The sequence below is a fragment of the Glycine max genome, chromosome 2 (genome assembly GCF_000004515.6).
Source record: "Glycine max cultivar Williams 82 chromosome 2, Glycine_max_v4.0, whole genome shotgun sequence".
In the NCBI taxonomy this organism is placed as follows: Eukaryota; Viridiplantae; Streptophyta; class Magnoliopsida; order Fabales; family Fabaceae; genus Glycine; species Glycine max.
In genome coordinates this window covers 18,922,902-18,930,119 of record NC_016089.4, presented here as the reverse complement: position 1 = coordinate 18,930,119, position 7,218 = coordinate 18,922,902, and positions in this window count along the sequence as shown.

Genomic DNA, 7,218 nt, shown 5'->3' with positions numbered 1-7,218 from the left:
AGCATGCAAACTTACAATGAGAGTTGTTTCCTGGTGATGATCCCTCACTTGCTATAATGGTCCTGTTCCAGAAAAACCCATCAATTAGGAACATGGAATGTCATCTGTGAAATTTCAGACTACAACACACACTATTAAAAACGACATTTTAAAAACAAACATAATGTTGACATTACAACTATGAACAGAGAAACAAGGAAAACAGCTATTGACACAAAAAATTTCATTGCCATTATTGGTAACTGCTCATACTATTGTACTCTCAGTAAATTACGCAGTTATGCAGGTCGACATTACCACATAAATGATAGGCAGTTAGGTGTCGTTATTTTCCCATAGCCCTTCGTGATGGTTATGTCTCATTGCATGTTCAACATCATCTTCGTCGGTGGCCTCAATCACAGGTATTTGGTCATTGACAGGTGGCATATCAGTCACATCAAACGGTGCATAATGACTATAGTCAGTCATATCAAATTTTCTGCCTTGTATAACCACGGACCAAGTAGGGTCAGACGGATCTTCAACATAAAAAACTTGTCTGGCCTGCACTGCCATTATAAATGGCTCATCATTGTAACCACCTTTTTTTAGGTCAACTAAAGTAAAGCCCATTTTGTCTTTGCATACCCCTGTATTCGCATGAACCCATCGACAACTAAACACAAGAACTCTAAATTGACTGTAATCCAGCTCCCATATATCTTCAATGACTCCGTAGTACGGCATTGACGCGTTAATGGGATTGTTATCAGAAACACTACTAAAGTGAGCTGCCTCATCCTCAACACTAACCCCGCTGTTCTGCATGGTACTTCTTGCATCATGTGACTTTGTGTAGAAAGCATAGCCATTGATATCATATCCCTGCCAGGTGGGCACATTCAGATTTGGGCCAAGGGCTAATAGTCGGAGGGTTTTGGAAGCTATGGCATCGGCAAAAATGCCCTGCCTGAACCAGTTGACATAAGTTCTATTATGTTCTTGCAACAACCTCATCTTGTTTATTCTTGGGTTTTTAGCTGACAATTGGTTTTTGTGAGAATGTATGTACGACATCACCTCTGCTGTGTTGTTTAACACATATAGATGCGCTTGGGATAGCCTTTGCAAATTCATGGTGACAACATCAAATCCTCGAGTTCCCCTACCTTGACTCGAGGGTTGATGCCGATTTTGAGGAACACCGACTGGTTGTGCGTTAGTTATATAATTTGATGAAAAATCTATTGCTTCTTCAGCAACATATCTTTCAACTATGCTTGCTTCTGGACGATATTGGTTCTTTGTGTATCCTTTCAGCACCTTCATAAACCTTTCAACCGGATACATCCATCGCAAATAAACTGGGCCACACAACCTAACCTCGCGAACCAGATGAACAATTAAATGGATCATTATGTCAAAGAATGAGGGGGGAAAATACATCTCCAATTCACAGACAATAATGGCAGCTTCATTCTCCAAAATATCCAACTACGATGGGTCAATAACCTTGTTGCAGATAACATTAAAGAAAAAACACAAGCGAGTGATGGTATTACGAACTTTTTCAGGCAAGATTCCACGAATGGCCACTGGTAAAACTTGTTGCATTAGTACATGGCAATCATGGGATTTCAGGCCAATCAATTTCAATTCCTTAATTGACACAAGCCTCTTCATATTTGAAGAGTATCCTTGAGGAACTTTGACATTTGCTAGACAATGACAAAAACTTTTTTTCTCAGCTGTGGACATTGTGTAACATGCTGGGGGCAAATATGTCCTAGCACCTCGTAAAACTGGATGTAGTTGCTCCCGTATACCCAACTCAACCAAATCCTGACGAGATTTTACACCACCCTTTGTCTTCCCCTTAATGTTAAGGAGGGTGCCAATCAAACTATCACACACATTTTTTCTCCACATGCATAACGTCCAAACAATGTCGAACATCTAGATTGCACCAATATGGGAGATCGAAGAATATTGACCTTTTTTTCCAAATGTTCTTCGCAGACATGTCCTTTTTTTGTGTCTTACCAAAGGTAGTTTCTATGTCTCTGACCCTTTGGTAAACATCATGAGCAGATAATGGTTCAGGCGCTATTTCAACCTCATTATCTCCATTAAACGCCTTCTTCAAACGCCGATATGGGTGATTTCGGCTTAAAAATCTTCTGTGCCTTGTATACACTGTCTTCTTCCCATGGGTTAGTTGGATGTAACAAGTATTTTTTTCACAAATAGGACATGCATGGTGTCCTTTGACACTGTATCCGCTCAAATTACCATAAGCGGGAAAATCGTTAATCATACAGAAGAGCATTGCACTCAAGTTGAATGACTGTTTAGCATTTGCATCATACACTTCAACCCCATCAACCCACAGTTTGGTCAAGTCTTCTATCAAAGGAGCCAAGTACACGTCAATATCATTTCCGGGTTGTTTTGGACCAGCTATCATCATAGAGAGCAACATATATTTGCTCTTCATGGACAACCATGGAGGAAAGTTGTAAATCATTAATAATACCGGCCACGAACTATGATTGGTGGTCAAGTTACCAAAGGGATTTATTCCATCTGAGGCAAGCGCAAGCCTTAGGTTTCTAGGCTCTTGTGCAAAAGATGGATACAAGGAGTCAAATGTCTTCCATTGTGTACAATCAGCGGGGTGTCTGATCATACCATCCATTCTTCTTTCATCTACATGCCACCTTAAGTATTTAGAATCCTGTACACTCGCAAACAACCGCTTCAACCTAGGTATTATTGGGAAATACCAACAAACCTTTGCTGGACGACTACTAGCGGTGGCTGAACCTTCAGTACCTTCCCCATCATTGGCCTTGTACCGTGAAAGTCCGCAAGTGGGGCAGAATCGCATATCCAGAAACTCATTTCTGTAGAGAAGGCAATCATTCGGACATGCATGGATTCTTTGGTACTCCAAGCCGACGGGACATAATATCTTTTTCGCCTCATAGTGACTCTTCGGTAAGCTGTTATGTTCAGGAAACATATTTTTCAATAACAAAACCAACTCTGTGAAGCTTTTGTCACTCCACCCGAATCTGGCCTTTAGGTTAACCAAAGCTAGCACAACTGATAACCTACTAAAGCTTTTGCATCCAACATACAATGGCGTATGCGCATCTGTTTGAAGAGCATCGTAAATATCTACATGACATTCCCGAAAGCCCTCTTGCCCAAGATCACGTATCATGTCTTCCATGAGATCTCCGCTTTGTAGCTCAACCGGATGAGGTGGACATGTTGCTGTATGACCAACCAACTCACCATGCCATATCCACTTTGTGTGCGTCGGGCTAAAGCCATCACATATAAGATGCGATCTAATGTCATCCAACGAATGACGCCTCCCGTTGACACATTTAACACAAGGGCAGAAAAAGTTGCCATCTGTGGTTGCTGAATGTATTTCGACAAATGACAAAAACTCTTCAACCCCATGTTGATAAGCTTCGCTTATGCGATGTGCTGTAATCCAAGATCGGTCCATGCTCAGTGTTGTCTAATACAAAGCACGATGATGGGAGGCAGAACAACAAATGTTGTATATGAGATAAGAAGCTGCAATTCCTCCTTTGCAATCACAGCTTTCCTAAGCCAAATGAACAAACAAACAACGAAATTTAACAAATGGAGAAAAGGTTTAAGAATAAGAATGTGCAAGCAGATGTTTGGACTTAATGGAAAAGAACATGGTAGGGAAGAATGAACATATAATAGGGGAATGAGGTCCATAACATCAACTTCATATCAGATGAAAAGAAGAGAGGGACGGGGGAAATTTAAGCCAAAAAGGAGAAAGAGAGGAAATGGATCTACCATATTTAGATTTCGTAATGGATTGGAGATATTAGACCTTATATTCATCTGATTATAGAGTGTTGGTAGTGCCAACATATCAGCCATGGCTCAAGGATTGTGCTGTTATTTGTCCTTACAAGAGATGAAACAAGCGACCAAGAATTTTGATGAGTCAAATGTGATAGGGGTAGGAGGGTTTGGAAAGGTTTACAAGGGTGTTATTGATAATGGGTTCAAAGTGTCTATCAAAAGATCGAATCCGCAATCAAGGTCATGTTAGTACACCCTTGAAAGGTAGCTTTGGATACTTGGATCCTGAATATTTCAGGAGGCATCAATTGACCGAGAAATCAGATGTGTACTCATTTGGGGTTGTTTTATTTGAGGCACTTTATTTTAGGAAGGTAGCTTTGGATACTTGAATTCACAGTTATAAGATAGGAGTTATGCTAGTGTCCTTAACCATATCAATTACAACCAACAATAAATTGAAATTTAATTTTTTAACCCAAGTTGCATACTGCTGATTATAAGAAAATTAAACACAAAGCTACCAAATTTATTATTTTTCAATATCACATGAACTATACTAAAGCACATAATATACTTTGAAATCAAATTCAAGTCAATGCTTTCATATCAGAATCAACCTAGAAAAAAATAAAGCAAAACAGCTTGTTCATAGAAAATACATCATTTATCATGATTAAATACAGGATTTTCTGGGACCAGGAGTTCAATTTCCACTTCATTTAGATCACATAATATATAACAAGAAAAAAAGCTAAAATATTGTCAAAAAGAAACTTATTATAAATGTAGTAATTATTTGCTATGTTTAGATATTTAGCGAACTGCGTATACCTATATGGTCTTATATATAGCTTGTCCTAAGCACGGGTTAATGAGGAGAGTTATGTAATAATCACCTCAATACTCAATATCAAATTCAAGAGTCAGTTGGATTGCTCTGATTAGTCACATTTGTGGGCTTCATCCATGTCGTTGGATTCACATAGCTAAACTGGCATTCTTCTGCAGGTTTACAGCATCCAGACTGCACAAAACATCCAACAAATTAATGCAAAATCCACAAGGTGTCCAAAATTAAGCATAACATATTGTGTGTCACAATGAAATTCAATCGTAAGACATCCATTAAGTAAAGCAGTCACAATAATTTGCACTTATTATGATTAAACAAATAAATCTTGTACATTGTATAACAGTATATCAATACTATCATATAAGAACATCCTAGTAATATATGAATCATTCATAATTTTATACATCCATTATTGGGAAGGGCCAAGCTAGTTACTCTGAAAAAGTCAGGGGTACCAGGGGCTCCAATTTCACTGCATGCAACACCATGCCATGAACATGGTGTTACATCGTCGTAGTTCCAGTTCTTTAAGACTGATAATGGGTCGCTGAGGATGGAGTATTTGAATTTAAGCAGGTGAATCCCATCAGAGTTAAGAGGTGTAACAAATTGAGATGTAACAAATTGAAGAAGTAGAAGAAGGAAGGATAAGAGTCTCCACCACAAGTGTAGATTCTGAGAGTTAAGGCTCATGATTCCCTTTGGAAATACAAGATATTCAGAACTAAACTACAAGTTCATGGTGCAGAAAAAGAGCTAGTCTAGAGGGGAAGAGACAAATAGTGAAAGGATATGGTTACCAAGTACAACTTGTTTGTTTTGTTCACCAAATCTTTTGATCAGTTTGGTGCTTTGGGGGGTTGGAGAATTAGTCGCAGAACTTTTGGGGAGTAGGTAGAATGTGTTAGAGTGTGGCAGACAAACAGGCTGTATGTGAGAGGACGAAAAATGATTAAATGAGGGTACTGAGAAAATGAAGGAGGAATTGGATTGATTTTGTAGAGAGAAAGTACCTGCAGAAAGAAAAGATAATTCTCCTGCTTTGTGCAATTGATAAAGATGAAGTGAACTGAACCTAACTGAAGGAAAGATAATAAAAGTCAGTTATATGGTACTGCTGTGCCTACTCTCTCTCTCTCTCTCAAGTCTCAGGAAAAAAAAAGAACAAAAATTTCTTTACACACAATTGGTAAATAGAACCGAAAGGAATCTAATTTGGTGCTACAAGACACCCGAGTGAGTTGGACCCCATAACTTGTAGACTATCTGAATATATAAAATCCAAAATCCGGAAGACTTCTTTTTTTAATCTGAGTCACGAGGTTACATAGTTATTTTAACACCACACACAGATTTCAAGTTATTAAAACAGAAGAAACTTGATCCATTTCACTGTTCGCTACTCCTGTTTTCAAATGGGGCATTATTCTGATAAGTTTTGGTGGGTAATGATAAACCCCTATATTCATCAACCTAACTATATTAATTCTAACTATAATAAAATAATTTTATATGATTAAAGTTTTCTTATTTTATAAATAATTAATTATATTGTATAGTTAAAGTTATACTTCTACTAGTACATTTGTTTTTAAGATATTATTGGAAAAAAGCAATACCTTCTTGATATTTTAAAATAATAAATAACTGGAGAAACTGGCATAGATAACATTTGGAACAAAAAAGTGAATAAACCCTTCTGTAGGCGGTAAGATGACAAATTAGAGATCTTTCGAGATGATGTTGAGTTCAATAAACCCTTTCCCTTGGGAATTATAGAAAGAGGGGGCAAGGGACATTACTGAGATTTCGTTCATTAAAGACAACATCTTGATGATTACATGTGTTAGAGCTTCCTTGTTTTTTAAAGATCACAAGGCAGAGTCATCATCCCCTGCACAAAGACACACTAACTAACACCAAGCATAATTGGCATAGCTTCAATTAAAAGAGTTAGAATTATCAACTTTTTGTCGTTTTATTAATAACCAACATAGCCTCTATTACATTGAACAACAATTTTCAAATGCTTTCAAGTTCCAACTTGCTCGAGCATTTTCCCTATTAGTCGTGGTCCTAATCAAACAAGAGACAAAAAGAGAAGACACTTCTAAGAATTCTTTATAATATGTAGTGCATTTTAAATCTTAAAACCATTTGATTTAAATTATTTAATATTATATTGTAGTTCTTAATTTTTTTTCTTGACTTCACATTCACTCTGCCTCCCAGAGCCAATCAATTTTATTACATAAAAAGTGGCATAGATAACATTTGGAACAAAAAAGGTGAAGATGAAAGTGGTATAGATAACATAATTAAGAACATTATTTAAAAACAAAAATTAATTATCAAAACAGAGGAGGGATCAAAATGAATAAATTCTTTGTTTCAGCCTTTTTGATTCCACATATCCTGAAGGGTTGATTGGTAAGGAACCAAAAGAAAGAACAAAATATACTACTAACAAGAACCGTATATATAATTTATTCTCGAGTTTATTCAATTACAGA